This window comes from Myxocyprinus asiaticus, chromosome 25 (assembly GCF_019703515.2).
Source record: "Myxocyprinus asiaticus isolate MX2 ecotype Aquarium Trade chromosome 25, UBuf_Myxa_2, whole genome shotgun sequence".
In the NCBI taxonomy this organism is placed as follows: Eukaryota; Metazoa; Chordata; class Actinopteri; order Cypriniformes; family Catostomidae; genus Myxocyprinus; species Myxocyprinus asiaticus.
In genome coordinates this window covers 46,936,712-46,960,340 of record NC_059368.1, presented here as the reverse complement: position 1 = coordinate 46,960,340, position 23,629 = coordinate 46,936,712, and the positions used below count along the sequence as shown (strand labels likewise).

Sequence of the window (23,629 nt, the reverse complement as noted above, 5' to 3'; positions counted from 1 at the left end):
AATTAAAAAACTAGCAAAGTTCACAGAGCTAGTGTCTCACATGTCTGCTTCTCGCATGGCATCCCCGGAAACACTTTTGGTGTTTATTCTGCATATTTGCTGGAGTTTGTTTTACAAAGTATTTTCTGTTATGTAATTTTGCCTCACAAAACTTGTACAGAAGCTTCGACTTGAGCAATCTGACAGCAAAGTTGTCGCGGGGACTCATCAAGGCATCCATGAACTTTTTGAGTTTAGAGGGATGGACGCCGGTTGGCGCAGTTGTGCGTGGGGCGCACGTTTTTCTTTTTTCTGTTTGTTTTGTTCGGGGGGAAGTTCAGGGTTTGATTGTTGCACTAATGGGGAATATGGTCTTTATAATCTTGGTTTTGACACACAATCTATTTTTTTTAATATATCAAAATGTCAGATGTTAATATGAGTGGATTATCTCTCTCCAAGTAGAATGTGAATGGGTTGGGGCACCCCATAAAAAGAAGGTTATTTCTTTTCTTAAGCTTAAGAAATACGAAATAGTGTTTCTTCAAGAAACTCATCTTTCCTCGCAGGAAGCTGAAAAAGATATGGGGTGGGCAAGTTTTCTTTAGTGCTGGCTCAAGGTAAGAGCAGGGGAGTCATTCTATTGATAAATAAAAATCTACAGTTCAAATGTCTCAAACAGATTAAAGATAAATTAGGAAGAGTCATTATTGTTTTAGCAGAAATTCAGGGGCAAAGTTTGATTTTGGCTAATATTTATGCACCTAACGCTGATGATCAGGGCTTTTTTTATAGATCTTGAAGGGATGTTGCAAGCTGCTGGCACCCCTCATTATATAATATTGGGAGGAGACTTTAATCTTTTGATGGACTCAGTCCTTTATCATAGTGAAGCAAAAGTGTGTAAGCCCCCAAGAGCAACATTGACGCTTCGCAGTATGTGTAAAAATCATTGAACCCATCTGGGACTATACATTTTATTCATCAGTCCATAAGTTTGATTCTAGAATAGATTTTTTTATATATATCTAAGTCCCTCATTTCATCTGTTGTTGACTGCTCAATTGGAAAAATCTTAGTCTCAGATCACGCCCTGGTGAGTTTAGAGGTGTTGCCACATACGAAGAAAAAGAAATCATATAGTTGGCGCTTTAATGTATCAATTTTGCAAAATCCTTATTCCCAACAAATGTTAAAGGCTGAAATCAATGTTTATATGGAGACCAGCTGGTCCTTAGTATCTTCTGTGGGCATGGCTTGGGAGGCACTTAAGGCAGTTCTTAGGGGTCGGATCATACAGTATGCTCCTTCATCAAAAAAACCAAAGCACGAGAACTCGTGGGTTGGAAGGAAATATTAAAAGTGCCGAGGCAGAGCTGAAACGGCAAATGTTTTCTGATGGCCTCAGAGAATTGACCCGATTGAAATACAGATATAATACTATTTTGTCAAGAAAGGTGGAGTTTTGGCTATTCAGGGCAAGACAGTCATACTTTGAGTCGGTGACAAAGCAGGGAAGCTTTTGGCTAGATATATAAAGCAGAGAGAGTCTTTTTCTACCATTCCCTCAGTGAAATCTGCTGGTGGTAAAATATTTACCTCGGCCAGTGATATTAATAATGCTTTTAATGAATTCTATCTTGATCTCTATAGTTCCACGTTCTTGTCTACTGATGAATATATTAGAAATTTTGTGCAACCAAAAAAAAATTATCTTGATTCTGTGATAACCTTGGAGGAGCTTAGCAGGGTAATTAAGGCCTTGCCTACAGGCAAGGCTCCGGGGCCAGATGGCTTTGCCGCCGAGTTTTTTAGATCTTATGCTACAGAGCTGGCTCCACTTTTGTTAGAAATTTATATGGAGTCATTAAAGAATGGAAAGCTTCTGCCAACCATGACACAATCACGGATCAGTCTGATTCTTAAAAAAGACAAAGATCCGAGCGAGTGTAAGAGTTATCGTCCAATTTCCCTGATCCAGATAGACGTTAAAATATTCTGATATAGGATTCTGGCTAACCAATTAAGTAAAATTATGACATCTCTTATACATATATATCAGGTGTGGTCTATTCTGAGTCGTAACTCTTCTGATAATATTAGGCATTTCATCAATATCATGTGGTCAGTGGCGAATGATCAGACTTTGGTTGCGGCCATCTCACTTGATGCCGAAAAGGTGTTTGATATGGTAGAATGGGATTATCTTTTTAAGATTTTGGAAATATATGGATTTGGGAATACTTTTATTGGATGGATTAAGTTACTTTATAGACACCCGGTAGTTTAATTTCAGAATATTTTACTCTGGATAGGGGCACCCGGCAGGGTTGCCCACTTTCCGCATTATTGTTCTGTCTTGCCTTGGAACCATTAGCAGCCACAATAAGAAGGGAAGATGATTTTCCAGGGGTGGTGGCGGGAGGTATGGCGCATAAGCTTTTGCTTTATGCAGATTATATTTTGTTATTTATCTCTGACCCTACTAGATCTATGTCTTGCCTCCACAGAATTATTAATTCCTTTTCTATGTTCTCAGGATACAGAGTCAATTGGTCTGAATCCGAAGCTTTGGCTCTGACAGTGTACTGCCCAGTAACGGCTTTCCAGCCTGGCGCCTTCCAGTGGCCCAAACAAGGCATTAAGTATTTGGGCATTTTATTTCCAGCAAATTTGTCTGATTTAGTTAAAGCTAATTTTGACCCCTTAATTAAAAGGTTGTCAAGCGATGTGGGCAGGTGGGCTTCATTACATTTATCGATGATTGGGAAGGTTAATGTTATTAAAATGAATTGTATTCCAAAATTTAAGTATTTATTACAATCTCTCCCAGTAGATGTCCTCTCTCTTTTTTCAAGCAATTTGATAGTATAACGAAGTCCTTCATATGGAATGGTAAATGTCCCAGATAACATTTTAACAAGTTACATAGGCCAATTGACAAAGATGGGCTAGGCCTACCCAAGATTTTGTTTTATTATTATGCATTCAGTCTCAGACATTTGGCTCATTGGTCACTTCCACCTGAGAGAGCCCCTCCTTGGTTTTGTATTGAACAGAAAGTTCTTGCCCCTATTTTGCCATTACAAAGCCTTTCTATTAAACTAAACAGAGTAGTTAAGTCACACCCTGTTATCTTCCCTCTCTGTAAGAAAACTCTCAAAGTCACGAGTTCCAGGTGTCAAAGGTTAGAGTTTATTGAGCAAACCAACAAACCCGAGATGTCAGCTGAGCTCTGACTCTCATGGTCAAAATCCTCCTTTTTTATACAGTTTGTTATCTAGCATTACCTCATGTCTACACCATCTTTAATATTTTTTGTATCCAATGGATTCTGTTCGCCACCATTATTTCACAGAGCCTCTGACCTCTTTTCAATGGTGGGAACCTGGCTTTTAGTCCAAAAAAAAAAAAAAACATTTTAAATTCATTTATCTTGAAAGTTTACATTCTGAGTGAATAATACATCACAATCTGAGCATAATATAGTTACTTTGATTATTAGTTGTGTTCATCTTTAACATTGCTGTGCTTCCCAGAGTTTTCTCATGTCTCAGTACCATTGTTCTTTGCTATAGCTGAGGGCACAGAGTGTTTCTTGCAACATCTCTGCTACAGCTGAGTGCACAGAGTGTTTTTTGCAACATTAGCACTTTCAGTAACCTCATATGCCCTCTCCTGGGTCACACAAAGTTCAGGCTTTCTATGTTAGTTCTTTCTATGTTTTTAGTTCATGTTGATATAAAAATCTACTATATATTCCCTCCTTTGAAACTTATAAAAAGTCTCACCTTCTATCGCCCTTTCCCAGAGTGCAACCTCACAAGTCAGTCTCCTTCATCTCTTTCAAGTGACCAATATAAGTCACCCATTCCTCTAACAATGCCTGCTGTTATGGAACTGCACTCCGGAGGAGCAATATGACCAAACATCTCCCTCCACATTTGACTAGAGGAAGTAAAAGACCTCATCGCTCCCTAGTTAAGTTCTTTTCTGGAGGGTATCTGTAATCAAATTCTTGTATAAAGCATGTGCATGCAAAGGTGGCCTTGCGTTTTGTGGAGTACATGACTTATTTCAGTAGGTTAACATACTATAGTGATTAGACAATATTAGTAGATCATTCAGCATATGATATGTCCCACGGTGCCAGAGGAACTCACAGACATTTCCGGTAGCCTGGAGCGCTATCTGGTGGTGTTAAAGCAGACAGCGTGTTTTTAAACCACCAGTAGAGTCTTGCTCTTGCTGCTAAGCACTGAGGTGCTCGTCGATCATGTCTTTGTGATGTTTAATTCTCTGAACCTCCAGTGGCACTTTCAGTGTTTTTAGAGTTCATAAATGCACATTCTACTGCCGTCGTGGACACACGTGGGCTCAGGTTGACATACCGAGACCACTTGGTCCAGAAAACAGTTTGCCAGCTTCAGATGGACAAGTTGCCATCGTCCAAAAATCCAGCAGAGATGACGACTCCAATAAGAACAATTACAGGGCCTAGGTAAAACCCTTCAGGGTACTATAGTCACTGTAAATTTGCACTCTGTTCTTATCAATAACACTTTGCATGCTTTAGGGATTTTGTCAGAGAAAACAACTTGTGTGTATTGTTAGAGATCTAATGCAGGACCTCAGGGAAATTAGCTCCTCAGTCAACAGTCTGAGTGGTGGAAGGATTCCAGCTTACCTGGTCTCCCTAGACCTTGTCGAACAAATCCTTAGATCTGCTACTACCTCCATTGTGCAACCTTCACAGATACACCTGGCATATAGTTTTGGCATTGAAATTCCAATCCATATAAATCTTCAGAACCTCAAAATAGGATTTATCCTCAATCTACCATCATAGGCAGAATATATATAGACTAATGTCTGTATTTAATGTTTGTTTTCAGAGAGGTAATACACACATTCACCTCAAAACACCACCAACACTCGCCTACCATGATGATGACCCCTCGCTCTACCTTATCCCTAACCTAAACATGTGTACCAAGACAAAGTACATTCATTGGGTTTGTCAAAATGCAACCCTTAGAGAGGTGACTAACTACCTCTGCGGCCTAAGAGCGGAATTCCCTGAACAAGTGTCATGGTAGCATGTCCATCAAAGATGAAGGAACAGAGACAAGGGTAGAGTGAACAGGCAATCGCTGGCTCGTTAACACACCAGCCACCAAAGTCCCAATGTCATACAACCGCCATGATACAGCCACTAAACTAAGGCTACCAAACCAAATGGTGTTCTTAATGGTTCCCCAAGGAGCCACCGTGCACATTGACGATATTGTAAGTTCAGTCTCAAACCGACTGGCTTGACTACTATATTTCCTAGTCACATAAGCAGATCATCATCTTACCGAGAACACCCTATCAGTTTGGTTGCCCTCTGGTTCCTCCTTAGTGGTTGGATCATCATCACAATTATTGCACATGCCATGTACAGGTACATTCAACACCTACAGGCCAGACTGGACTCACTTCTCATACACCCGTGTTTTACACACCAGTCTGAGCCCATCCCACAAGTTAACCCCATCATTTCCAAGGATAAGCCTTTTAACCTTTAACCCTCCTTTCCTCTAACATTTTGTTCCTAGTAACCAATGTCAGGTTCTACTTTGATTTTGTGTTATGACCAAAGAACAACAAAGGATTGTGTTATGGTTAATGCTGTGCCTTCCAATAACTTTAAATGTTTATGTGTGATGAATGTAGTTTTAGATTTAGCTAGAAGTTCTATGCCCAGATGTGCCTCAATCTCTGTCCAGACGATAAAGCCTCTGTGAACTCTAATGAACTGTATGGACTGTGCAACTGTTTTCTTTCCTATCAGAAATACATGGATGGCGTATCCCACAGGTTACTGTGAACCGACAAGAACTGTTCGGCCCTTCAGTTGCTCGAAAGATGCTGGACAACAACCAATTCTTCAGAACAAAGGGGGGAATTTTGGGCCTCATGTATTCAGATAGAAGACAAAGGCAGACCTAACACAGTCGTAAAACCTAACTCAGGCCCCCACATACCAGGTCGTAAATCTTACTGATAAAAACCGCACCAAAATCAAACAAAGGGGGTCCAAAACAGACTACAAATTCCATGAAGCCTTGCTCACTAAAGGATTGAACTCTCAACTCCTATTGGATGAGGCACACAACAGAACGTCCCTCAACCATGACATCATCAGGAGTAGGGTTAGGGTTAGGGTTAGGGTTAGTCTCGTGGCACAAGGAAGTAACGTCCGACTTGAAACTGTGGCCATACAATCTCCATCTCGCTGGATGAGTTGAGATTACTCTGTGTTCAACCGAACACTCTAACGGATCTGAAGGAGACCGCCGAGCAATCCGCATCTTCATCCGTTTGCCTGCAGAAGTGAAGAGGTTAAAGATTTCTCTTCCATCTTCAATCAAGTCGATGTTTCTGATTGTATGTTATTCCTGGTTGCGGTCGTTATCTCTCAACTTCAGATGGTCATGATCACTGTCTTTTGTGTCTGGGTGCGACCCACACGGGGGCAGCATTTGTGAATGGTTCATGTTCTCATTGCGAGAACATGACCATGGCAACGTTGTGGTCGCGGCTTGCTTTTGTAAGAAAGCAAGCCACCCCAGCGGCTCCCCGCCTCGGTCCTTCTACCTACGGGTATGAGGCCAGCGCGGCTAGCACTGGGGGTGATTTGGGGACCCCAATGGGATCGTCTCTGCCGGGTATCCCCCCGCGGACCTCCCATTCCCCAGCACGCTCGTCTGCCCCAATCGGGATTCCGGATGAGTTCGCTGGCTCGTCTCACGGCGAGTCTGGCTTCTTGTTCGGAGCCCGCGAAGATGATGAGCTCTTGAGCGCAGCATAAGAGAGTGGGCTTGTCCAGTCGGACGCAGAAGCCTCAGCTGGGCTTCCCCCTTTGGGAATGATTGCCCAGTCACAGGCCGATGCCGAAATGACGGACATGCTTTCCTGGGCAGCCGCGAGCGTCGGGTTAGAGTGGAACCCTCTGCTCTCCCCTGAACCCTCACGGCTTGATGATTGGTTTCTGGGCTCGTGGCGCCGCTCAAAGCAGCCATGGCCCGCTCCAGTGCCATTCTTACCGGAAGTGCGTGAGGAGCTGACGAAGTCGTGGGAGGCACCTTTTACTGCCCGGCCCGACTCTGCAGTTCCCCCGCTCTCACTACCCTCGATGGCGGGGCGGCCAAGGGCTATACGGCGATTCCCCCGCACGCAGAGCGCCTTCGGCCCGGCCCCAGTGTGGAGCCCACCGCAGGAAACCGACGCCACCATCTCACAGCCGGCACCGAAGAACCCAAGGAGGTCCTCAAAGCGCCCTGAGACGGGCGACCCAGGGACGAGGGAACCCACTCACATGGAGCTGGTAAGAAGTCCACTCCATCCCCCGGTGGAGGGCCGAGTGGAAAATCTTTTGTTGCCTTTTTGTTTGATTTTGCCGCAAAAGTGGGTTAACGACTGGGTTAAGCCTGTCTCTATCTTTTGGGTAGTCGACTTGTCCCCAAAAAGGGCCATTCGACACTCATAAATATGTTGGGGGAGGTTACGTGTCGACCTGGTGTGCTGGCTATGAGGCACACAGTAGTCTGCCCACCACACACCGCCAGTTCACGTAACACAGTTCTGCCAGTTGTGGTGTTTCGTATAGGGACCCTTAGTGTCACTACATCAACACAACGTCGAGTGAGTGACAGATAGGGAACATCATGGATACTTGTGTAACCTCCGTTCCATGATGGAGGGAACGAGATGTTGTGTCCCTCCTGCCACAACGCTGAACTACCCACTGAAATGGCCGGACCTTATATCGGCTCCTCAGCATAAAACCTGAATGAGTGGTTGCATACCAGCTCCTTTTATACCCATATGTCCGGGGGAGTGGCATGCAAATACCACTCGCCAATTTTCATTGGCCTTTTATCAAAGACCAGAGGTGTCTCGGGCTCCCAAGAGTGATCCCTAGTGTCCTCTATTGTCACTACATCAACACAATGTCTCGTTCCCTCCATCAGGGAACGGAGGTTACACAAGTAACCATGACGTTATACTATCTGGTTATTAGTCCCTGATTCCAGGGTGGTGCCCCGTCAATGTTAATCCTTATTAATATTCTACTGATTTTTGATAATTGATAATTATCTTTGATGATTGTTGAATTTGAATGATCAATAAGCTATTGTTAATTTTAATTAATGTTTATCGATGTTAATGATTAGTGATTATCTTTGATAATTGTTGATTTAAAGGATTAAAAAAGCTAACACTGATTCTCATCAATGTTCTATTGATTTTAATAATTAATCATTGTCTTTGATAATTATTAATTATTGCTAATAACCAAACCCGCTCCTAAATGTAGCGCACTACATTTACTGGAGCCCCATATGAGGTTTTAATGAGTTAGATTAAATTAATTAATTTAAATATTAATTAATAACTAAAGAAATAATTATTAATTATTTCTGATAGTAACACTGATCTAAACAACCAGTAAAGCCCTACATTACAATTGAACTCATTTACAGATCATTCATTTTCATTCAAGTTGTATTTCTGCTCCTTTAGCAAACATCACAAAAGACCATGTATCATGGTGGGGACTAACATCAAAACAAAACAAAATAAAGTGTAGCCTCTGTCAAACTTTTAGGAAGCTTAATTAAAAAACATTACCTTAATTCAATAATAGTCTCTAGATAGTTTTTGAAGGTATATTTATTCTTTCAGATGAACGCTCAACTGAATCTCTTATCTTTAGTATAAACACAACTTCAAAATGTCCTCTGAATATATAAAATCTTTAATCATGATGAGGAAAGCTCTTTGAACCTCTGCTTCATTACACTGTATCTAACATCATTGCCAAATCACATCATTTTACATATAAAAAGAAAAGAAAAGAAAAGAAAATCAAAAGAATATAAAACAGTTTAAAGATGTGCTTTTAGCACACTCTTCAACATCTGCTTATGTGTTTCTGTCACAAGCAGACATTTATCAAACTTAGACTGAGAGTGTGAAAGAGTGCCGGGTGAGGGAGGAACTCAGAGGGGGACACTCCACTCCCCCACACTGTCTCCACTGTCATTACAGTCACTCCTTCTTTTTCATTTTACATCAACAATAATATATTTAAGTTACTCTTCAACAGTAAAAATAGTGATAATTATAATAATTCATTATATGAACTGCTTTCAAACTTTCCCATCTTGAATCATCTTCAAGAAAACTTCTTCCAGAACTTTCAATCTACTCATTCTCTACATTCTTTTGTCCATTCAAACAACATACATCAAAAATTTTAGAAACTTTTGGTATTCCAAATCTAGTTATTACCTCCCTTGTTATAAATTTGATTAGTTTTCCTGACCCCTGAACAGCTGATGGTACTGCTTCCAGCCATCTGCTAAGTCTGCATATTACTACAAGCATATAATGCTTTCCATGCACTTTCTTTATCATGTCCACATAATACATAACCAAATGCTTGAATGGTCCTTCTGGCACTGGTATGTGACCTATAGGTGTTTTTATTTCTTTTCTGACATTGTTTGAGTACAGACTTCACATGTGGACAGAAAATCGTCTATCATTGCATATAAGTATGGAGACCAATATCCCTGCTGTTTAATTTTCCTTATCACTTCCCCCCTCGCGCAATGGTCAAACCATGCGCATTGTAAATAAAAACATTGAGAAATGTAGTTGATGCAACAATCTGTCCTTCATGAGAATGCCATATACGTTGTGAATTTTCTTTGCACCCCTATTTTCCCATGTAGTATGTTCATATGGACCTTTATTTTGAGCTTGAATTATATCATCCTATTGTGGTTGTGATTCAATAATACTTCAACTGACAGCCAGAAGTCTTCTTGGCTTCTAACTCTACAGCATTAGGGGTAACATCATTGCAGAAATCAACTATTCAATCTGTTCTGCATGTTAAATTAAGCTTCCATCACTTTTTCTAAAACCTCTTTGTTTCCATATTTAATATTTACTGTTTCAGCATCATTTACTAATAAGATTTTTCAGTTATTATTTTTTATACTTCTCAGCATTTTTTGACAAATGATTCAGTTCAGAAACTGTAGGCCTCTAAAGTGATACTTTCATGGATTAATATCAAAATAGAAATAGTTTACTAGAAAAAGAAACTCAATCAACACTTTGTAGCACCCACTAACCTTTTTCTTTAAAGTGAGGGTACTCGCTGGAAAATTTGGGGAGTAACCAATCAAATAGGTAACTCTAACTTTTCCATCAAGTCTGTAATATTTAACCTCCACATCAATAACTCAGCGGTTAGATGCTGGATTTAAATTTAGACCCTCAGAACAATTTAGACCTGGGTATTCAACCCATTGATGGCAGTCTGGTAAATTATACATCTCATTGATGGTATAAGACTGAAAGATTTGAATCCACATTTGAAATTTGAAATCAGTAATGATTACCAGCAGTCATGTGAGCGGGAGGATCAATCGTATAAAAGCCCACATCATTCTCAGTGTTTTTTCTCCGGACTTCTTCCTGCAGTATTATCAGCTTCAATAAATCATCTGGCCTAGCCATCTGCAATGGTGAGAGACTGGTTCCAGACTAAGTTAATGAAACAATATACACATAATGATGATAACAGAAATAAAACATAGTTAGTATCAAAGACTAGATGCATGAGTACGAAGTTTTTATGATGTTCAATTTAATCTTAATGTTTCTTCATGGGTTTCATTTACTACCAATCACCAATTTTTTTCTTTAGCATTATCAATAATTTTTACAATCAAATAGGTCCAAGATATTTCTTAAATCTTTAAATCAGAACTTCTAGCGCGAGTAAACTTCTATTTTGTTAGATATCAGAGCATCTGAGCAAAATTATTTATAACGTTTGCTTAGTTCTGCCTCGTTATTGGAGGTTGGGACTTTATTTTCCATTTTATCTGGCATGATTGGTCACAGAACAAACCCAAGAAAATGCATCACAATGTTGGCAAGGTTGTCACACAAAGATCATGAGAACAGATATTAAGAGCACAACTTCAGCAAATTGAAAAAAAAACAGAGAACATGAAATGATCCAAATTATTCTTAATGTTCTTTCCTTTAATTTTTGTTTCAAAGGCATCTTCTCAGTATACACATGATCAACCAATGTCTACACTGTTATATAAAACAAGAAAAGAAAAAAATAAAAATTTAATCTTAACTAAAACAATCTGCTATCCATTAATTTTCCTTTTCTAAATTCGGGGCGCCCCTGTCTGAGTGGAGACACCAAGAGAGATGAGTTCTCCCATTCAAAGTCTGCAGACACCATCCTTAGAGAGTAAGAGGTATAACACACCCCCCCCCCCCCCCCCGCTCACTCTCCTTACAGAGCATGGGGTCATAGGTCCCTGTTTATTCAGGGCTCTAACAGGTCTCACTCAATCTCTCCACCAGACAGTCCCTAACAAAAATAATAAACTCTACCTACAGTATCTTAGTTTTGTTGGTTGATCAAGTTTACACCGATAAAGTTGCAACTCACATGTAAATTTGTTCTCCAGACATATTTAAACACATAGAAAATCAAAAACAAAACAAATAATCATGGGTTCTTACATTTAGATATCAAGACTTTATAGTGTTTCATTTAATATTAAAAATTGTATTGTATTCTCTCATAAACTGGACCAGACAGAAGATAAAACAGACACATGAATGTGATGTTTTCACATTTATGGTTTACTTTTCATACTCAAGTTACAAAATATAATTTTCTTATTAGTCATTTTCACCCTTTTTAATTTCTCTTCCTCATTTTCTTGACATCTTACATTTCCATTAGCTTAACCTTGGCTTTGATAACTAGTGACCTCAATAAAGGAAGTACACAACAAAACAATAGGCCTCCTATCATTATTGCAATTCCAAAAAACATTCCCAATTTACATAATGCATCTCTCCCTAACACATTAACAGGAGTCTGATTTGTAGCCTTTTTCTCTTCCCTGTGCCCACCTTCCTCCATCAAATGATGAATACTTTTCACTTTTTCTCTCCCTACTGTCTAATAGTATACTTTTATTTCTCACCAATTTATCTGTGTCTCGCATTCATTTTTCTGTTTCTCTCATTTTTTTCTATCCTTTCCCTTCTTTGGTCCCAGCCTTGTTTTTCTTTATTTTCTAACGCCACATGACCCTCCATCTGCATTTCTCCTAAAACTTCTATAGTTCCCTTGAGTATTGGGAATTGACTTTCTGAGGGCACATATGGAGGTGATTTGACAAGGGCTTCTCCTTTTTTACTTGTCTCTTTTTCTGCATCCTTCAGTATTTTTCTTGCCAGTCTTATATCTTTTCTTAGAATTTTCTCCTTTCAGTGCTAGCACTTTTCTCTTTTTACTTTTTTACTCTTATCTTTAGTTTTATAATTTTTTATCAAAGTTTCCATTTTCTCACACAACGCTACATCAGATGTCCCTTCCTTAGGTCATTTTGTCATCACATCTTTGTTCTTTTTTGCCATTTGCTTGAGAGCTTATTTATGAGTTCTCTACACAACGGATATTTTAATCTTTAATTTGTCCACAGGAGTGGCTGCCATGATTTTTCCTATAATACAACAAACCCTTACAAATTTACCAATGTATCAATTTTTGTAACAATTTTTATTTGTTCGAATAACATCATCTTCCCAAAGAAACTCATTTGTTTTTCATTTATTTATCAACCAATTTCCCTTTTCTTCTTCTATAACATGCACTTTAATAATTATTATGCCACATACATGTCTTTACTTCTTTCACTGTTATTTTTACTTGGCATATAAAGAATGAAAAATTATTTTATCACCATTTATTTAGATAAATCATTAAATTTAGAGGATAAACTTATATCTTACTACTTTAATTTATTTGCTTCTAGAATAATCTACAATGCCAATATCTTGAAACAATTTTTCTAATTTGTTTCACCTTCACTATTCAATACATAAGTTCATTAAAGGCCCTTTATTATTTATTTATTTAGCTTTCTCATTTCTTTGAGATGTTATCAATCAATTATTAACACAGTAGATTTCTAGATTTTAGTATTTCTGCTGGAGTTTTTGCCATAATTATACCTTATTTAATATAACAACACTTATATTAAATACAACCTTTGTTTAAAATCCAATTACTTAGTTGACTTTAGTTTAATGCAATACACTGGACTCAAAGTTTTATTGTTTGTCCAGATAATGTGATTTCCCAAATGGAATTCAATCACTTTATAGTTCTTTATCATTTTAATATTCTTCTTTGTCACTGTGATATTAACTTTAACTCTAATTACAGTTATTCCACTTTTATGTATAAATTATCTGTATGAAGTCAAGTAAATTTCTATGCTACAGTCTAGTTTAGGAGTTATGATATGACATGTCCAACATCAGCTGCTTTTTCTCAGTTTACTTAATCTTACATCAGGCTTCCTCCATGGTATGAAAAGAACAGCCCAAGACTACATTTTGTCCAGCCAGCGAAGAGTTAACTTTTTGTTTTCATGCACATTTTGTTTTACAGCTGTGTTGTCTCACCGTTTATATTCTTTTTCCTATTGTCAGGTTATACTGTATTATATTTACCCTTCCATATATATATCATTGGTTTTAACTCCACTATACAACCAGAATAATTTTTAAGTGCCCTCTTTTGCCTCTAATCATCAGATCTCTTCTGCCTCATATATTAATGGAAGGTTGAAAATAGGCCTAAATAGATTTTCTTTGCTGTAAATTGCCTATAACTCCTCATTAGTTATGCAGCAAAGTCTGAGTCTCTCTATCTGGATCACAAATTCTACAATTTGAAGACTGGCCAAACAACCTACAAAGCCAATATCTCGAAACATTTTAGTTTTCTCTGTGTTAAAAATGGAAATTCCTTTCCAAATTTTCACAAGAGATAGGCTTTCATTCCCAACATTCATTCAACATATAAAAGACAATCTTTCTTCATTAGACAACATTTACTCCATTCATCGTGTCCCTTTAAAAAATTATTTTTTTTATTTTTAGGGCTCATATTTCAAATCAAATCAAATCAAATCAAATCACTTTATTGTCACACAGCCATATGCACAAGTGCAATGGTGTGTGAAATTCTTGGGTGCAGTTCCGATCAACATAGCAGTCGTGACAGTGATGAGACATATACCAATTTACAATAACATCAAATTAACACAACACAATTTAAACATCTGTTATACATAATTACACTCAACTTAAAACATCAAATTAACACAACACAATTTAAGCATCTGTTATACACATAATTACACTCAACTTAAAACATCAAATTAACACAACAATTTAAACATCTGTTATACATAATTACACTCAAATTAAAACATCAAATTAACACAACACAATTTAAACATCTGTTATACACATAATTACACTCAACAATATACAAATAATAACATACACTGTATACAATATGCTGTTTTTTTTTTTTTTTTTTAATTTGTTTTTTTACTATATATATACACATTATTCAATAAAAATTAAAAATTAAAAAAGTATATATATATATATATATATATATATATATATAATGTACAGTATTGTACTGTATTGACATTCAGGCTGTTGGTTGATAGTCAGTTGTTAAGAGAGACATAATATAATAATGGTAATATAATTTATGACAGTCCGGTGTGAGATAAAAGAGTAATAAAGTGCAGGGCTGATGTATTTTGATCGTGGGAGATCAAGAGTTCAGAAGTCTGATTGCTTGGGGGAAGAAGCTATCATGGAGTCGGCTGGTGCGGGTCCTGATGCTGCGATACCGCCTACCTGATGGTAGCAGTGAGAACAGCCCATGGCTCGGGTGGCTGGAGTCTCTGATGATCCTCCGAGCTTTTTTCACACACCGCCTTGTATATATTTCCTGGAGGGAGGGAAGCTCACCTCCGATGATGTGTTTGGCAGTTCGCACCACCCTTTGCAGTGCTTTGCGGTTGTGGGCGGTACTATTGCCGTACCAGGCGGAGATACAGCCAGTCAGGATGCTCTCCACAGTGCAGGTGTAGAACCGTGTGAGGATGTGGCGGTTCATTCCAAACTTCCTCAGCCGTCTCAGGAAGAAGAGGCGCTGATGAGCCTTCTTCACAACGACTTCAGTGTGGACGGACCATGTGAGTTCCTCAGTGATGTGGACACCCAGGAACTTGAAGCTGCTGACTCTCTCCACTGGTGCTCCATTGATGGTGATGGGACTGTGTTCTCTGTCTTTTCTTCTGAAGTCCACCACAAGCTCCTTTGTCTTACTGACGTTGAGGGAGAGGTTGTGCTCCTGACACCAGTGTGTCAGAGTGTGCACCTCCTCTCTGTAGGCTGTTTCATCATTGTCAGTGATCAGACCTACCACCGTCGTGTCATCAGCAAACTTAATGATGGCATTGGAGCAATGTGTTGCCACACAGTCATGTGTGTACAGGGAATACAGTAGTGGGCTGAGAACACAGCCCTGCGGGGCTCCAGTGTTGAGGGTTAGTGATGAGGAGATGTTGCTGCCTATTCTAATCACCTGGCGTCTGCTTGACAGGAAGTCCAGGATCCAGCTGCACAGCGAGCTGTTTAAGCCCAGAGCCCGGAGTTTCTCATCTAGCTTGGAGGGCACTATGGTGTTGAATGCTGAGCTGTAGTCTACAAACAACATTCTCACATAAGTGTTCTTTTTTTCCAGGTGGGAGAGAGCAGTGTGTATTGTAGATGCAATGGCATCATCAGTGGAGCGGTTGTTGCGGTAAGCAAACTGCAGCGGGTCAAGATTGAGTGGCAAGACAGAGCAGATGTAATCTCTGATTAGTCTCTCAAAGCATTTGCTGATGATGGGGGTCAGAGCAACAGGACGCCAGTCATTTAAACAAGTTATTTTTGATTGTTTTGGAACAGGCACAATGGTGGATGTTTTAAGGCATGTGGGGACTACAGACAAAGAGAGGGAAAGGTTGAAAATGTCCGTAAAAACACCAGCCAGCTGGTTCGCGCACGCTCTGATGACGCGGCCTGGAATGCCGTCTGGACCCGCGGCTTTGCGGATATTCACCCGTCGGAAGGATTGGGTTACATCCGCTACAGAGACGGAGAGTGAACTAACTCCTGTAGCTTCGGCCGTGAGAGCTCTCTCCGCGAGGGCGGTGTTATTTCCCTCGAAACGAGCATAAAAAGTATTTAGCTCATCCGGTAGAGAGGCAGCGGTGTTCATGGCGGAGTTTTTATTCCCTTTAAAGTCCGTGATGATGTTAATTCCCTGCCACATGCTTCTAGAGTTGGTGGTGTTAAACTGTCCTTCAATCTTGCTCCTGTACTGGCGTTTTGCTGTTTTGATAGTTTTTTGGAGGGCATAACTGGCTTGTTTATGCTCCTCCGCGTTCCCGGAATTAAAAGCGGAGGTCCGCACATTAAGTGCCGCGCGAACATCGCTATTGATCCACGGCTTCTGATTCGGATAGATTCGTACAGTTCTGGTCGGAATCACTTCCTCTACGCACGTTCTGATGAAACACATTACGCTATCAGCGTAAAGCTCGATGTCGTCATCAGAGGCGGACCGGAACATCTCCCAGTCCGTGTGATCAAAACAGTCCTGTAGCGTAGAGTCTGATTGGTCCGACCAGCACTGGATCGTTCTGAGGGTGGGTGCTTCCTGTTTCAATTTCTGCCTGTAAGCGGGCAGAAGCAGAATGGAAGAGTGGTCCGATTTGCCAAATGGTGGGCGGGGGAGGGATTTGTAGCCATCCCGGAATGGAGAGTAGCAATGGTCCAAAACCCGGTCCCCTCGTGTGTTGAAACTAATGTGCTGGTGATATTTTGGTGCGACTGATTTTAAACTGGCTTTATTAAAGTCCCCGGTCACAATGAACGCGGCCTCAGGGTGCGCGGTTTCCTGCTCACTTATACTCCCATACAGTTCCTTGAGTGCCCGGTCTGTGTCGGCTTGTGGGGGAATGTACACAGCTGTGATAATGACTGCTGTGAATTCCCTCGGTAGCCAGAATGGTCGACACAGAAGCATAAGAAATTCCAGATCAGGAGAACAGAAAGACTTGATGGAATGTACGTTCCTCTGATCACACCAGGATTTGTTGATCATAAAACATACACCACCTCCTCTAGTTTTACCTGAGAGGTCTTTCACTCTGTCCGCTCGGAGCATGGAGAACCCCGCGGGTTCAATGGCTGAGTCTGGAATCTCCGCAGACATCCAAGTTTCTGTTAGGCAGATAATGCAGCAGTCCCTCGTCTCTCGTTGGAAAGAGATCCGCGCTTTCAGTTCGCAGAGCTTGTTATCCAGAGACTGAACATTTGCCAGTAGATTAGTGGGTAGCGGGGGTCGATTTGCGCGGCGTCTTACTCTGATGAGAACGCCGGCTCTGTTTCCCCTTTTCCTCCTGCGTTTCCGCGGCCGTGCTGCCCAGACAAAGGGCTCCGCTTGCGTGTTTGTAAACAGCGGGTCGGCATTGAGGAATGTGAAGTCCGGTTTTCGGTGTGAGATCGCTGAACCAATGTCCAAAAGTGTTTGTCTGTCGTAGACAATAAGGCAGACAACATCCAAGACAAAAAACATAAGAATTGTAAACAAAACAAACAAAACATTGCTATGTTGTGTCGGAGCTCGCAACGCAGCAGCCATACTCGGCGCCATCTTGAGTCCAATTTCATTCAAATTCACACTTGTCTTCTTATTTATAGGACTCCTATAACATACACTTTGTGTTCCTTTTATTTTAAGGACACATCATACATTCCAGTCCCTCTACTGGGCTCATATTTGTACTCAATCATACACTTCCATACGCAATTGCACTTCAGTCACACTTCACACACAGACACAAACACTCTCACAGACACAGAAACTTTCACACTTTTTACAAACACAAGGCCTTTATAACGCAACTATTCTATCACCCCTCTTAGGTGACCTGCAGGATTTGCTTCTCTTGCCTTGCTGGCTTTTTTATTTTTTATTTTTACATTTTATCTGCTCTTCATTTACTGTTATCCATCAAGGACCCCTTAACATTAAAAACAGATCATTGCAGGATTTGCCTACCTGGTCAAAAACCTGTCTCTCTTGCCTTCCTGGCTTTTTTATTTTTTTATTTTATCTGCTCTTCATTTACTATTATTCGTCAAGGCCCCCTTAACAGTAAAAACAGATCAATGCATGCAATTATTTCTTCTGGAATCAGAACCCTTTATTCTTTTTGTTCTTTGAATTTGGAGGAGCTTTTTGAATGTCCTTACCACCATGGGCAGATTCTGGCAAGCAACACAAACTAATTATATAAGCAAAAAATGCTTACCTTTTTAAGTGGCCACTGTTTGAGTTGCTTGTCCAGATAGCCCATTGTGGCTTCAACTCTGCTCCTTTCCAGTGCCCTACATTGGGCGCCAATTTGTTGTGGCTTCTGCCACCTCTGTGAAACATCACTCCTGAAGTCTTGGGGTTTTGATGCCAGAAGATAGACTTTATTATCAGAGATAGCAAAGCCGAGTTGCTCCCAGCACAACTGACTTTCTGTATTCAAACAGGCCTATATACACATATTCACCTAGGGCATGGCCAATACACCCCATACATTTTGTTCTGTGTCTTCAGTCTGTTTAGAGAACATTAAACTGAGAGAGGACCCTCTCCATCTGGAACCTCTTTACAGGGCCTTATCCTATATTTTCTCTAATGTCAAAACATGAGACTCAAGTTTACCATATATGAGTACCATATGTGATCACACATTCCATTTTCAGGGGCCTCCTTCCCACAGGCCTCTACACACACATACACACACACACACACTCACAGTAAAATCCATGCTTGACCATCAGAAAGAATAAAATGGCTATATTTACATTGATTATGCTTGATGAATTTATATTTAATTGATCAAAACATTCCACAGTAAACAGGAACGCTTTCTCACAATAAGCCTCGTTCTTGCATGTAACACAACTTCACAGAAGAAGGGAAGGAGAACACAGGGAAGCGGTTTTTCCAGGCTCAGGTAAGAATTTTAATCGGCCACTTCAATGCTTCACAACTTTACAAACTCATCAGCTTCATAGGCATGTAGACTTTTAAACACATTAGCTTCACAAAACACAACAGTTTAAACGCAACAGCTTCAGGAGCACCGTGGCCTTCCTTGTGCCAGACTCTCTCTCTCTCTCTCTGCTGGTGGCGTGGCTACTTATATGCCGCTCTCCCCATGCTCACTGGAATTAGAGACAGTTGTTACACATAATCTAGCTCAGGTGCAAGCGCCCTTACCACTTTGTCTCTCTCTGGACGGACGTTTGACCGTGCCCCCGCTGCCACATTGCAATACGCCACTTTCTGGTGTCCATGTAAATGCAGTGATTGTGGGTGAATATGGGGGGGAAAAGAGTTTTGGGGCACTTTGCTGTGAAAACAATAGAACAGTTTGCAAATCTGCAAAACAGTTTGGATGTTTTATTCAAACTGTTGAGAATGAAGTATAAAATATACAGTACATTTATACTCTTTCAAAAGTAAAAAAAAAAAATTGCATACAGGCACAAACAATGATAGTAAACTGTCCAAAACACCAAACATTAAATACACACAGTTTTTCAAAAGTATAGCCACAGTACTGAAGTATAATACATGTTAACATGACTCAAGTGTGATAAAATTACTAACGTTGTCTGTGTAGTTTCAAATTCAGTATTTCAAATCCATTGTAATGGCGACGTAAACGCCAGCATTATCCCACCGCAAACTTTTTAAAGTATACAAAAAGAGGTCTGGCATGAATTTGAGTTTTCGGTTTTCATTACTGTCTTCTGTTTTTGAACAAACCATCATGTTATCCTGTTTACACCACCGTGTTATCCGTGTTATCCTGTCAGATACAAAGAGAGAAAGTGACTGAATTAAATCAGCGCTCTGTCCAAACAACAATTCTCCCCTTATAACAGCTGCTTTATGTCTGTTGTCTGTTCTGCTGTTGAGTTTGCTCCATTCCTATGGTCCATAACGGTGCTTCTGCTCTGGTGTCTGTTCTGCTCTGATGTCTGAGTGTGCTTAGAGTCCCTTCACCCTGGTCTGCATGTATTTTGAATTTTCCATGACTGCTTTTTTTAAAAAATATATTCTCTGCTATAATGGAAGCTCACCACGGAGCCCCTCTTATATCTGTTCTGCTGTTGGCGAGCTCTCTCCGGCCAGGCACCTCTTTCATGTCTGTGTGTATTTTGAATTTTCCACTGTAATGGAAGCTTACCACGGAGCCCCTTTCATCTGTTCCGCTGTTGACGATGAGCTTGCGCTGACCAAGCACCTCTGTCATGTCTGCATGTTTTTTTTTTATTCTCCGCTGTAATGGAAGCTCACCATAAAGCCCCTGTCATATCTGTTCTGCTGTTGGTGAGCTTGCACCGGCCAGCACCTCTTTCATGTCCACATGTATTTTACATTTTCCACTGTAATGGAAGCTCACAATGGAGCCCCTCCCATATCTGTTCCACTGTTGGTGAGCTTGCACCGACCAGCACCTCTTTCATGTCTGCGTGTATTTTATATTTTCCGCTGTAATGGAAGCTCACCATGGAGCCCCTCTCATATCTGTTCCGTTGTTGGTGAGCTTGCACCGGCCAGCACCTCTTTCATGTCCGCATGTATTTTGAATTTTCTGCTGTAATGTGAGCTAATCCATGACACAGTGCTATGATTGGATGAAAGCATTCCTACTCATGAATAATGTGGAGAAATGCTCCGAATCTGGTGACGTACATGTGTGTTGTCCTACCAATAACAACTCAGAGTTTACTTTCGTTTTTAAACCAGAAGTACAAAATGGCTTAATAAAATGAAAAATTAACAACTTTCACCCTATTAATAAACATAATAAGTAAATGTGTTCTGGGGTTTCATGACTCTTTAAAGGTTTGTGCTGTAAGTTATTGTTTAATACAGGTAAACAATTAAGGGAACATTTTGAGAATGTATTAAGAAACTGTGCATGGCTTGTATGAGAATAACCAGTAAGTACCCTAATAACCTGTTAATGTTGTACACAAAACTTACTAAAATTGGTATTTTAATTTCTTTCAGTCTTACTGACTGTAATCTCACTGGTCAGCACTGTGAAATTGTGGCTTCAGCTCTACAATTACCAAATTCCCACTTAAGAGAGCTGGACCTGAGTAACAATGACTTGCAGGATTCAGGAGGGAAGATGCTCTCTGATGGACTGAAGAGTACCCTGGAGATACTGAGGTTTTTATGTAAACACAGTTAAAATTGACTTAGTAGATTCAGAATTCCACATTTGCCCTCTGCTTTGGTCCTGACATTCAGGGATCTTAGGAAGTTAAAAAAAACTAAACACTTCTGTGGGCAAATATGTTTAATATGAATGGCATAATGTAATCACAGGAAGGAAATGTACTGAAAGAATGATACATTAGTTTAATACAGAAAAAGTGCACATTCTTTGATCAGTAAAGAGCAACACTGATTTCTCAGGTGTTTGAGAATGGAGGGCTTTACAGATGATCTCATTTTCACTGTTGCTGTGTGTGTTTGTTGATTATCTGGCTGTATGGTGACAAAGGAAGGCTGTTGTTAAGTGGCTTCAGCTCTGTGTTCAAACACCTCACACCTGATAGAGCTGGATCTGAGCTACAATCACCCAGGAGAATCAGGAGTCAAGCTCCTCGCTGAGAGACTCAATGATCCAAAATGCAAACTTGCCAAACTCAAGTCTGTTATTCTAAAATTGGCATGGTACATTTGTGGATGTGCATATGTGAAATGGTTAAACCAATTTTCCAGACAAATTTGAAAAGGAATTGCAAATTGTATTTGTTATTGTGCTTACTATTTGTGGACAAATTTAAGTAATTATTCACTCTCAGATCATTGATTAAATAATTGGACTTTGCTTTCCATTTGAAATTTGTACATTTATGTACAAGAAAATGCAGATATGCAATTGCATCAGAGGTATGTCTCAATTTGTGTCAATAGTAAACACTATTTTAAATACATTTTACAATACCTTAAGAATTTAGTCTGTAATATGCTTTGAGAGTCACCTACTCACCCCTAAATGGCAATCATTGAGATCTTACCAAATTGCAAAAAAGAAAAACAAATGTGATTTAACAAATTTGCCATATTAGTCACTGTGATTCATTTGTTGTAGTGGTAAAAAATGTGCATTAAAGGATTTGGAGAATTTCAACTTCTTTGATCATAGAATTAGGAAGTTTTGAGGATTTATGTTACAAAGTTACAATCCCTTGTGTTTTTTTTTCTTTCTTTCTGTTAGTGTGGACCATAATGAATTCTTCAGAATCAAACCAGAACTACAAAAATGTAAGTATTTTTTTTTTTTGTTTGTTTTCTTTCCTTTATATAAACACATGATTTGCCACAGAAGTTCTAATCTCTCTTCTTGTGTCTAGATGCCTTTAATCTTACACTGGATCCAAACACAGCACACCCCAGCCTTTTGATGTCTGAGGAGAACAGAAAGGTGACACATGTGAAAGAGACGCAGCCATATCCTGATCATGGAGAGAGATTTGAGCACTATGAGCAGGTTCTGTTTAAAGAGAGTCTGTCTGGACGCTTTTATTTGGAGGCTGAATTGAGTGGCAAGGGTCATGTGGCAGTGGCATACAAACAAATTGGTAGAAAACAAGGGATTGATTGTCGTGTTGGACTCAATGAACAGTCTTGGAGTCTTTACTGGATTCACAATGGTATAATTTGTAATGTCTGGCACAACAATAAAAACATAGACATACCTTCTCCTCCACCTCCCTTTAACAGAGTTGGCATGTATCTGGACTGGCTGGCTGGCACTCCTATAGTGTCTCTGACACTTACACACTCACACACTTACACACATTCAACACCACATTCACTGAACCCCTTTATGCTGGATTTATGCTTTATGCTGATTCTGCAGTGACTCTGTGTCCAATTAAAATAGCCTCAGGTGAGGAACTGAATTTGATTCACTGAAAAATAACTATCACAGACACAAAAGTGCAAAGTTTTTTATATTATAATGTGTTCAGAAAACTTGGCAAAGAGCACTGTCTGCTGAACCATTCAACAAGTGTGTTTAAGAATTTGTTTTCCAGCTATTAACTAATGTGAGATTTTATGTCATTGTGCAAATGCATCACACATAGAATTAAAATATATATTAAATATAGAATTAAAACACAACAAACATGTACAAAGCCATAGACAGATCTACAGACAAATGAAACTTTAGTAGTTTTAACTTAAATGTGTTAAGGTTTTGGCACTGTTATTATGAATTAGTTGTAAATGAAGATGATGATCCGAATATAAAATGTATCTGCTATGTACATATTTAAATAGATATTCCTTTACAGTTTTATATAATATTTTAACATTTGAGTTCAAATATCATATGTGGTTGTGTTATTGTCAATAAAAAGGAAAAATCCTAGAAGCTATCTGTAAGACTGCAGTTCTGGCCATGCTTAAAATGTGAGACTCACTCAACTGGTGGAAATGAAAAGAGTACTTTTTATGAGATCCACTAATCCAAGGTTTTCCTGAGCAACCACTGGGTGGCACCATGATGAT

General features: G+C 39.7%; 1 pseudogene; it reads left to right on the top strand.

Annotated features, from left to right (window-relative positions):
* Window positions 1–23,403, top strand: part of LOC127416022 (protein NLRC3-like) — a 33,071-nt pseudogene extending 9,668 nt beyond the window's left edge.
* The last annotated feature ends 226 nt before the right edge of the window (window positions 23,404–23,629 follow it).